General features: G+C 58.2%; 1 pseudogene; it reads right to left on the reverse strand.

The window, feature by feature from the left end:
* The window catches only part of LOC115916561, a 34,001-nt pseudogene extending 22,852 nt beyond the window's left edge, over positions 1–11,149 (reverse strand).
* Positions 11,150–11,497: the final 348 nt, after the last annotated feature.

Consider the following 11,497-nt stretch of genomic DNA (forward strand, 5'->3'; position numbering starts at 1 on the left):
CCCCCACAGCTTCTAATAGTGGTTGAACAAATCATACCTGCTCATCTTTCCCACTCATTCCCTTAAAAATTAAAATATTCCTTTACTATTTTCCCCCTTAGGTCTAAGATTCAGAGTGGATTGAGAGGCCCCTGTGTCCATCAGAAAAGGCCTCCTCTCAATGCAGACCCACCTGAATGTTCTCAAGGGCTCCAGTGTGGAGGGTCCCTGGTGTGATGGGAGCTGTGACAGCCCTGCCAGTCCATGTCCATCAAGGGGTGGACTTGCTGGTCCTGCGGGTGCTGCTGTCTCTGCTTGCAGTGTCCTTGTGCCCTGCAGCTGGAGCCCTGATTCCTTGCCAGGGGCTGTTTGGGTGGGCTCTCCCCTGCCGAGGAGGGCAATGCCTGTGCCAGGTGCTTGTGGCCGAGCCCGTGCCCTGGGTGCTGGGGCCCCCTTGGGCCCTGGGGTTGATCCCTGAGGGGCTGTAGGAACTGTGCCCTGGCCTTTGCCTTCAGCTTGGCCTTTTTCTGCTCCCTTCTTGCATTCACCTGCTGTGCCTTTGTGCCCAAGTGCTGCAGGGCCTTCTTGTGCCCCTCCTGCAGCCCCCTCAGTGCCTGTGGGTGCTCATCCTCTGACAGCTGCTGAGCTTTCTGCAAAATCATTTGTATCTCCAGCGATCCCAACAAAACCCTTAAAAGAAAATCCCCATCGTTCCATGTGCAATCCCCATTTCCCAGATGTTCCTTGCTCCTGCTCCCTGTGCTCAGGGTGCCCTCCCCAGCCCGTATCCCAGAGCCGGTCCCTGTCCTGCCGCAGTGTCCAAAGGCGCCCCCCGGCGGGCAGGGCCGGCAGCTCCACGGGGCCGGGCAGCGGCCGGGGCGTCCCGCAGCCTCCTGGGGGCCGGGGGCCACTGCCGGCCCTGCCCGGGGCTGGTGGGCTCAGGCAGCGCCCGGCGCTGAGCCCCGGCTGCCCCACAGCCCCGGCCCGGCCCCGCAGCTCGGCACAGGCCCCCAGCCCGTGCTCCCGGTCCCGCACCTCTGCGCCCGGTGCTGCCGCTGCCCGCACAGAGAAACCCCCTGGAACCCTGACCTCCTTGTTTTCCTCTCCTGGAAACCGGGGATACAAAGGATCAACTAACAAATTTTGAGGCTAAGCCCTGCTGAAAAACATCCCAATCCTCAGCATTTTTCTCTTTCTCCTCTTTTCTTTTTCTTACCACAGAGATTCCTCCTGCTGCTTCTTGCCTTAACCATATTGCTGCACACTCCCCTTCACTGAGTCCCTTTGCAGCACACCAACACCATCCATCCCCTGTTGTCCAAATCCCTTCTCACTTCTCTTATTGCCCCCCTGCATGTCCATGTCCTTAATTACCTCTGGGAGAATGTGCAAAATCAAGATTCTCCCCTTTTGTATAAAATACAATATTCACGGATCTGTTAAATCTTTGTTCTTCTTCACAAAGTTCAGGAATTTAGCAGGACCATGGCTGAGCAGCATTTCCTGTTGATTAATAACATTTTCTAAAACTGATGGTTTCTCCTGTCTCTTCCTTATCTACTTCAAAGGAGATTCACACCATCTGTTTGTAAAGACAATTTCATCTCATTCTTTTCAACACGATGGGAAAAGGGGGGAGAAGCCATAAAAGGGAGTTTAGGACACTAAAACTGCGAGGGACAGGGGAGGGTCAGCCCTAAACTGAGCCGGATGGAAGCTGGGTTTTAGAGGGGGTGATAGACAAAGGATAGGAGAGGTGGATAACGGGAGGGGGGACAGCAGGAAAGGGGTTCCCATGGTGGTCCCTTTGTGTCCCCATCACTCAATCCCTGGAGCAATTTCCCAGGGCTGTGGGAGGGGATGGATCTGCACTGGGGGTTCCCCAAACCCCCTGTCCATCCTTGGGGAGCTCCTTGGGCTGGTTCCCCCCCACCCAGCAGCCGGTGATGCTTTTTCAGCTGTGGGGCAGAGGGGGGGTGGGAAAGGGGATCTGGGTTGGTCACGGAGGAGGAGGGGAGGGGGAGAGGAAAAGGAGGAGCAGGAAGAGGAGGAGAAGGAGAAGCACAAGTTTCCGTCCTGCTGGTGACTAAGGAGGGGGGGCTCACCCCAAATGTATCAGGGAGTCCTCCAGAAGAGAGATTCTTCTAAGGGAAGTGTTTGGAGTTTGCAGATTCCAGAATCAAGACCCAAATATCTTGGTGGTCCCTGAGAGGGTTTGGTTTTTTGTGGGGATATATGGATCTTGCAGGACCCCAAAGCTGATCCTCCTTTTGGGGATATTTAGGGGTCCTCTTGGCAATCACCAGGTACTGGTAGGGGGAGGACATTGGTCTTGGGGACCCCCCCGGAAGAGCAGCGGAGTGGAACCTCAAGACCCCTGGTGTGGGAAAAGGTGAGAGGGGTGATTCCAGACTTGGGTGAGACCCAGCAGCCTGAAGGGCAGAGGGAAGGGCCTGGGGTGTGGGGACCCCTGGGATCTGTGGAATGCTGGAGCAGAGAATCAGGGAGAAAGGACCTCTGGGACCCTCAAAATCCCCTGGGTCATCTGTAAGCAAGATCCCAGAGAGGGGGAGCTCCAGGAGCCTCGGGACTCCCATCAGCTCAAGGAAGAGAAACCACCAAACCGCAGATTGAAGAGACAAGAGGGGTAGATCTCCTGTGAGGGTCATTTTGGGAGCTATATCTTGATGCTTCACAGATTTTTTTGAACTCAAAATCCCTGGAGACTTCCAGCGATGGTCCTCTGCAGGAGGAACCCCCAGCCCAAGGCTCTCACCCCTTGTTTTTTCCCCCCAAATCAGGATTTGTCATTCCCAAGCTGTGGACAGATGGAGAAGGAAAAGCCCCAGAGATCCCCCACGAGAAGGGGCTGCAACCCCAGCCCAGGGAGCTGTGAGGAGAAAAGAGCCCCCCTGAGCCAGGAAGGCGGCCGGAGATGCAGCCAGAGCTCAGAGCTGGTGGAGAAGCCTCAGGCTGGAGAGAGGCCACACAAGTGCTTGGAATGTGGGAAGGGTTTCAGGTACAACTCCCATCTGAGGGAGCACCAGGTGATTCACACAGGGGAGAAGCCCTACAAGTGTGGGGAATGTGGGAAGGGCTTCAGCAAGGGCTGCAACCTCATCAGCCACAGCAAGATCCACACTGGGGAACGGCCCCACACCTGCCTGGAATGTGGGAAGAGCTTCGGGCGGAGCTCCAGCCTGAGGGAACACCAGATGCTGCACGCTGGGGAGAGGCCCTATGAGTGTCCCCAGTGTGGGAAGAGGTTTCTGAGGCCATCCCGTCTCCTCCTGCATCAGCGCATTCACAGAGAAGAGAGGCCCTTCCACTGCCCTGACTGTGGGAAGGGCTTCAAGCACAACTCCACCCTCCTGAACTGGCGCCTCCACACCAGGGAGAGGCCCTACGAGTGCCCCGAGTGCGGGAAGAGCTTCGTGCGCTGTTCCAGCTCCACCCCCCATGGAGAATCCACGTTGGATGATCCCCAGTGACCCCCGCTGGGAAGAGCCCTGGTGCTCTGTGGTCCTGATGATCCCCGTTGGGTGTGGGGAAGGTGTTGGAGAGATTTCTTTCCCTTCTCGTTCGCTGCTGTGAATTGCTTGGTAATAAATTCCCTCCCTGTGCCTACGCTGGGTCTGTTGTGCCCATGCTGGTGCTCAGGGTGGAATCTCTCCCATTCCTTCTCAGCTCCTGGGCCTTTCCTTGTATTTCCTCTCCCTGTGCAGCTGCAGAGGGCAGGGACGGAGCAGTTTTGGTGGCTCCCGGCATTCTGGCAGGGTTCCGAGGGGCTTGTGGGGCTCCCCCGCTGGAGGAGGGTGTTCCCCCTTGGTGCAGCCCAGCCCTCAGGCAGCGCTCAGCCAAGCAGAGAAAGCCCTCAGCTGGAGCCTCATTTATGGGCACACCCGAGTCCCTGGACATCTCCATCCCCATTCTGGGGTGCATCCGAGTTCTTGGATATCTGGGACCCCATTTTTTGGGATGTATTGGGTTTGTATGGACTGGTTGTGGTAGTGGGGTGGGCTCTGAGAGAAGCTGCTGGAAGCGTCCTCAGTGTCCAGCAGAGCCAATCCCTGGTGGTTCTAAAGACGGAGGTGCTGGATGCAGAGATCCCCCCACAGCCCCTGGAGCAGCCCCCTGGCGCAGGAGGGTGCCTGAGAGGAGGCTGTGACCCCGCAGGAACCCCGTGGCCAGAGGGGCTCCCACTGGAGCTGCCTGTCCTGGCAGGACTGACCCTGTGGCACAGTGACCCCCGGGGCTGCAGCAGAGTGAGGGGGCTGCTGCCCATGGGATGGACTCATATCAGAGCTGGGCACTGATGGGGTTTGGGTTTCTCTGGGAGTTTTTGTGCCATTTGTCACCCGGAAAGATGCCGGGAGCAGCAGGGGGTGACAGCCACGGGTGACTGAGATGACAAAGGGCTGGCTGCTGGCTCTGGCACAGCCCTGAAAGGTTTGGGGGAGCGCAGGGGTGCAGGGCTAGGGCAGTCTGGGGTGTCGGGCGCTTCGCTCCTGGATTTTCCTGCCCGTGCCCGCAGCTCATGGGGCATAGAGAGGGGCCCGAGCGTGTCCCCTCATAACCTCCCTGGGAATCACCCCAGAGCCCTCAGCCCTCCTTGTGACCGTCCCCGCGGCCTCTTGTCCGTCCCAGTGGCTCCCGTGGCTCTCCCCGTCCATTCCCAGTCTCTCCCAGCGTCCCCCGCGTGTCCATCTCAGCCGTGCGTGGTGCTGCCGCCCCTCAGCCAATCAGAGTGCGGCTCTCTGATGACTCATCAGTTGCCAGGCAGATCCGCAGCCCCCAGTGCCCTGCTCTGGACTCGGCCTCCCAGCGCCGCGCGCGCCGTTCCCAGTTCCTCCCAGTGCTGCCCCAGGTCCTCCCAGTGTCCACAAACTCCCTCCCAGCCCTTTCATCTCATTCCCAGTACAATACCAGTCCATTCCCAGAACTTCTCATTTCACTCCGAGACCTTCACCCTCGCTCGCAGTGCTCCGCAGTTCTCGCAGTGCACTCCCAGGCCTTCTCAAGGCCACCCCGCCCCTCCCCGCTCTCTCCCAGTGCCCCCCAGCATGTCCATCTCACTGGTGCCCCCCTCGAGCTCCCAGCCCGGCCCCGGCCGCCTGCTCTGCTCCGTGATGGATTTCTACCCTGCCCACATCCAGCTGAGGTGGTTCCAGGGCCAACAGGAGCTCTTTGTGTTGGCCACCGACATGGTCCCCAATGGGGACTGGACCCACCAGCTCCTGGCGCTGCTGGAAACCCCCCCCCCAGTGTGGGGTCACCTGCAGCTGCCAGGTGGAGCACGTCAGCCTGGAGCAGCGGGGGCGGATGTGGGAGCTGCTGTCTCTGCACAACAACGGCCTGCACAAATGGGCGGTGACGTTTCCTGGCTCTGCTCTCTGCTGCGTTCAAACCACGTCATGAACAGAGAGCAAAACTCCCCCGAATGGGATTTCCTGGGCTGCAAAGCTGGGCGAGGCCCGTGCCTTTTGTAACCATTCCTACACCGGTCCTGCTGAGTCCTTTCACTGGAATCTGCCCCAAGATTTCAATCACGGTGTGGGGCGGCTTCGGCCCCGCAGGGAGGCGGCCCCGATCCGGTGCGGCCCGCGGAGCTCCCGCCGCGCCCCTTTATAAATCCCACTCCCCCCACTTTTCCCGCACTGCCTCGGTGGGCTCCCCCTGCCTCAAAACAGCCCAGAGGCGCCTGCCCCGGGGGCGTCCCTGCAACGGGGTCCCTCCTATCTCGAAAAACAGAACAAAGTTAAAAAACCCTATGTAATTGCCACAAATGGCCCCAAAAAGCGAAGCGGCCCCCGGGAAGATGCTTATGCGGGTGTTAACAGACGGGCTGCAGCCAGGGGAGCGGCAGAGCACACACATCGATTGCAGGTGGGCATCTGCCATGCTCGGAGGCTGTTGGTGTTTATACTTCAGGCAGGTAAATTGAATCCAAATTGTCAGCGGTTTCCACCACCTGCTCTTTCGTCTCTTTTTTTCTTGGCGGATTTTATGCCGCTCCCTTCCACTCCACAGAGCTAAAAAGGAAAATCCCTGGCTGCCCCTTGGCCTTCCTGATCTGCCTTCCACAGCTCCAGCCCTATGCTTTCTCCTCTTCCCTTTACTTTGCACCAGATTCTCCCTCCTCCTCCCCCTGACAGTTCAGAGGGAAGAGATTTCTCCTCTTCCCAGCTGCCTGCCTGTGGAGCTGGACCCGCCGTGGGGCTGGTTAATGTTGGAGCGAATTATGGCAGCGATTATTGGGGTTGGCTGGGTGTGGCCGGGTGCCCGATGTCACCAAAATCACTCTGTCACTGCTGTCCTGAGGCTGGGCCGCGAACAGAACACAAGGAGAGGCTCCAGGGTCAGGGTAAGGACAGGGAGAGGTCACTCATGGGCACAACACATCTGACTTGGGGAAATTAATTGAATTTATTATTGTTGGGGATAAGGTGTTGTTGTTGTTGTTATTGTTGTTGTTGTTTGCATGTTTGGGTTTTTCCGGTCAGGCAATTTCTTATCCCATCTTCTACTTGAAAGATCAAACAGTGAGGTGGAGAGAGGGGAGACAAATAGGGGCAAACAAACAAAAAGGCCACGCATTCTCCCTTGCCACGGGAATGGCTCAGCCAGAGAATGGAGAGTTTGGAAGTCTTGGCTGGGGACTGACTTCTCTGTCTGGGGCGAAATGTTTCTCAGGAATTGCAGAAATACCTCAAGAGGTTTTGCGGTGCACTCCGAGGCTCTGGGGGGTGGGAGCTGATTCCCGGTGCTTTCGGGGACGGCAGAGAGAGCGAGCAGCCATGCGTGGTGCAGAGAGCAGGCGCCCCTTTCCCGGGACGGGGCTTTGCTGTCGCCTCGCTGCCCTCGTCGCCATCCCTGCGGCTGCCGGGGGTGGTGCCGAGGTCCCGCGCTGCCCATGGGACCCGCCTGACCTCGCTGCCCCCCAGGGTGGGTCGGTGCGGGGACAAGTCACTGTCCCGGGGGTCCCCAAAGGAGCGGTGTCCCCGTCCGATCATGATTGTAACTTCACCAAAGGGGAAGTCTAGGCTCGATGGGGGAAAGGGCTGGGATTAGGATTTGTTGGTCTGTGGTGCTGTTGCTGGTCTTGTTTGCCTGTCTTGTTATTTACATATATATATATATATATATATATACATATATACATATATATACACATATGTATATTCTAGTAAAGAACTATAATAGTTTCTTTTCCCATACCTGTGCCTGAAAGCCCCATAATTTCAAAGGTATATTTTGGAGGGAGGGGATAGTACTTTCCGTTCCAGGAAGGTTGCTGCCTTCCTTGGCAGACATTTCTCTTTTAAACCAGGACAACTGCCAAGCAAATCACAGCAGAAGTAAAACAAATCCTACCAAAACCACCTTCTCCTCACCTCTGCCTTCTTCCCAGGCCTTGCTTTCTCCCAGATTCCCTCCCTTCTCCCCAGCCAGAGGCACAGGGGATGGGGGTCACAGCCCGGTCATGTCACAGCCTCCCTTTCAGGGACAGGTATCCTCGTCCTGCTCCAGCCAGGGGACACGGTCCCTCGGGAATGAGCTGCTCCAGCCTGGGGTCCCTCCCACAGGACACAGTCCCTCGGGAACGGGCTGCTCCAGCAGGGATCCCCCACGGGCTCACAGGTCACGCCAGGAGCCACTTCCATGGCTCTGCAGGGGCTTCCCAGGGGCTCGGGGGAAGATCTGAGAGAGGCTGAAAAGAGAGAAGATCTGGAGAGCCTCGGGGTCTCTCTCAGTCATCCCCGGCTCTGGGCTGGGCTCTTGTGGAGCTGCAGGTGGGTCCCTGCTCCATCCCGGCCTCAGCCACAGCTCCCAGTGCCTCCAGCTCCAGGTGACCCTAAGCTCCCAGTGGTTCAGGGCAGCAGCGGTTCCTCGGCCTCCTGCCTGGGCCAGGACATTCTGGGATGTGCAAATCTCAGCATTTCCTGGGAGAGCAGCACACTGCAAGGGCTGGGGCAATTTATCCCATGTACCCAAGCTGCACCTCACCCAGCTGATTCTCCCATCACTCCTGGTCCTTGAGCGCGGCCTGGTGAGAATGGAGGGGAGGAACAGTTCTGGGCAGCCCCACACCTTCTCCCTCGGGGCTGCCCCAGGGCTCAGCCCCACATCGCTTTGATCTCCCCCAAAAAAGGAAAACTGCCCCAGACTCCTTCAGCTGAGCAGAGGATGGGACAAGGTTTAGCAGAACACTCCTGATATTGTTTTTCCCGAGTCTGGAAAGAACCAGCCAAACCGAAGTGATGTGGGACCCCCAGCAGCGCCTCTCTGCCGTCTCAGCTGAAGCCCTCGCTGGCTGCTCCAGGCTCAAGGGCAGACCGGGAGCTCTGGGAAGGGGCCCCGGCTCGGGCCGCAGCCCCCGGGGCAGCCCCACGGCCCCCACGGCAGCTCCAAGTCTCCTCCAGCCGGGATGGAACGTGGCAGGGGAGCGGGGAAGGGACGGACTGCCGGAGCCAGGGGAACGCGAGGGACACCGGGGGCGCTTCACAAGCATTTAATGCAAAAGATAAAATCATAAGAAAGGCAAATGCAACAGCAACAGCGTCACCATAGCACAGGGCCACACGAGGACATGTCCCACTGGAGTGCGGTGACGCTGGCCGGATGCTGGGCACCCACCAAAGCCGCTCTCTCACTGCCCTCCGCAGCCGGAGAGAGGAGACAAAATTTAACCAGGGGTTCAGGAGTTGAGATAAGGACCACAACAGTTCCCTCATCAAACACCATCATGGGCAAAACAGGCTCAAAAGTGGAGATATTAATTGAATTTATTGCTAACAAACTCAGAGCAGGATAGTGAGACATAGAAGAAAACCCCTTCAAAACAGCTTCTTCCCTCATGCCTCCCTCCTTCCAGCTGCACCTCCTACTCTGACAGTCCAGGGAGACAGGGAATGAGACCATGCTCAGTTCATCCCCCATGGCTTCTCCCTCTGCTCAGGGACAGGAATCATTTCCCTGCTCAATACTGGAGTCCCTCCCACGGGAATGTTCTCCAGGAACTTCTCCAAGCTGAGTCCATCCCATGGGGCACAGCCCCCTCCAAGTGCTGCAGCGTGGGTCACTGTGCCCCGGGGTCAGTCCTGCCAGGACAGGCTGCTCCAGCGGGGCCCTCTGGCCACGGGGTCACAGCCTCCTCTCAGGCACCCCCGTGCTCCAGCGTGGCTGCTCCAGGGGCTGCAGGGGGATCTCTGCAGCCCCATGGTTCTCCATGGGCCATCAGTCTGCAATTCCCACTCTCAGTCTGCATGCCAACGGATGTTTCTGCCCCTACATTCATCCAGGTGCCCATGAGGAGACAGGAAAATGTGGAGCACCCCCAGCCAGGACCACAGGTCAGCAGGGCTCTGCCCAACAGCGGTCACTGGGGATCATCCAACACAGATCCTCCCTTGGGGGATGGAGCTGGAGCAGCGCACAAAGCTCTTCCTGCACTCGGGGCACTCACAGGGCTTCCCTTAGTGGTGCCTCTGTTGGTGTTTGGTCAAGTAAGAGCTCTTGGTGAAGCTTTTCCCACAATCCCCACACTTGTAGGGCCTCTTCCTGGTGTGGATGCGCCGGTGGGTGGTGAGGGAGGAGCTGCGTTTGAAGCTCTTCCCACAGTCACGGCAGCAGAAGGGCCTCTCCTCTGTGTGTATTGGCTGATGCTGGAGGAGATGGGCACGGAGCCGAAACCCCTTCCCACACTCAGGACACTCATGGGGCCTCTCCCCAGTGTGGATCCTCTGGTGGCGGCTGAGGTAGGACATGAGCTTGAACCTCTTCCCACAGTCCTCACACTGGTAGGGCCGCTCCTCAGAGTGCAGGCGCTGGTGGTTGATGAGGTTGGAGTAGTCACTGAAGCTCTTCCGACATTTTCTACACGTGTAGGGCCGTTCCCCTGTGTGAATTATCCGGTGGCGAATCAGACAAAAGCTATCGCTGAAGCTCTTCTTGCATTCCAAGCATTTATAGGGCCGTTCCCCAGAATGGACCTTCTGGTGGCTGAGCAGGCTGGACTTGTGGCTGAAGCTCTTCCCACATTCCAAACATTCATAAGGTCGTTCTCCAGTGTGAATTCTCTCGTGATGAATCAGGGCGAACCTCTCATTGAAGCTTTTCCCACACTCCAAGCACTCATAGGGCCTTTCCCCGCTATGGATCGTCTGGTGCTTGGTCAGACTGGAGCTCCAGCTGAAGCTCTGCCCACACTCCAAGCACTCATAGGGCTTTTCCCCAGTGTGGATCACCTGGTGCTGGAACAGGTTGGAGCTACCCTTGAAGCTCTTCCCACATTCCCCACACTTGTAGGGCCATTCCCCCGTATGGATCACCCGGTGTTTCTTCAGACAGGAGTTGTAGCTGAAGCTCTTCCCACATTCCAAGCACTTGTAGGGCTTCACCCCACAAGGCTTCTCCACCAGCTCTGAGCTCTGGCTGGATCTCTGGCCGCCTTCCTGGCTCAGGGGGGCTCTTTCCTCCTCACAGCTCCCTGGGCTGGGTTTGCAGCCACTCCTCGTGCGGAATCTCCAGGGCTTTTCCTCGTCCTCCATCCGGCCACAGCTTGGGAATAAAAAATCCTGGTTTGGGGGAAAAAACAAGATGAGAGTGCCTTGGGATGGGGGTTTCTACTGCCCAAGAACATCTCAGGAAGTCACTGGGTGTTTTGTGTTCATAGAAGTCTTCAAACTACCGAGATTCAGCCCAAAAAATCCTCCCAGGAGTTCCCCCTCTGTGATCTTCACACTTTGATGTTTCGCGGGTCCCCTTTCCTGTGCTGATGGGGGTCCCGTGGCTCCTGCTGTCCCCCCTCTCCAGGATCTCGCTTAGGGATGATCCGGCGATCCCACAGCCCCCGCCCGCGCTCTGCCGGCAGCAACCACCTGCGCCCCCTTCCTCCCAAAAACCCCCAATCAGTCGTGGACCCTCATTATCCACCCAACGGGCATTTGCGGTTTACCTTTGGAGTCCCCCTCTAAATACCCACCTCTCAAAAAAGCCCGCCAGGAACCCCCCGATATATTTGGGGCAAACTCCCCCTCCCAGCTCACCAGCGAGATGAAGAGGGGGAGGGAGAGAAGACGCTCCCGGGGCCTGCAGGGCCGCACACTCAGCGGGGACCGCACCTCGAACGTTCTTCTTTCTCCTCGTCTTCCTCCTCCTCTTCCTGCTCCTCCTCTTCCTCTCTCCCTCCTCTTCCCCCCGCTCCTCCTCCATCTTTCCTCCCACTCGTCCTCCTGTTGCTAATCCCGCCTCCTTCTCCTCTTCCTCTAATCCCGGCCCTTCTCATGCTCCTTTGTCTTCCCACCTCCTTCTCCTCCATCTCTTCTCGTGCTCCCCCCGGGCCCAGCGCCAGCGCTTTGTCCTCATGTCGGCTTCCACCTGTCCAAGAAGGTGAGGGAGGGGAGGTCCCAGGGGTCATGTCCCCCCTCCCCCAGAGTGTGTGCGCTCCCGCCGGGTCCCCCAGCCCGGTGTCACCCCCTTTTCTGTGCCCACAGAGCTCCTGAGCCGGCGGCGGCCG

The sequence above is a fragment of the Camarhynchus parvulus genome, unplaced genomic scaffold, assembly GCF_901933205.1.
Source record: "Camarhynchus parvulus unplaced genomic scaffold, STF_HiC, whole genome shotgun sequence".
Classification (NCBI taxonomy): domain Eukaryota; kingdom Metazoa; phylum Chordata; class Aves; order Passeriformes; family Thraupidae; genus Camarhynchus; species Camarhynchus parvulus.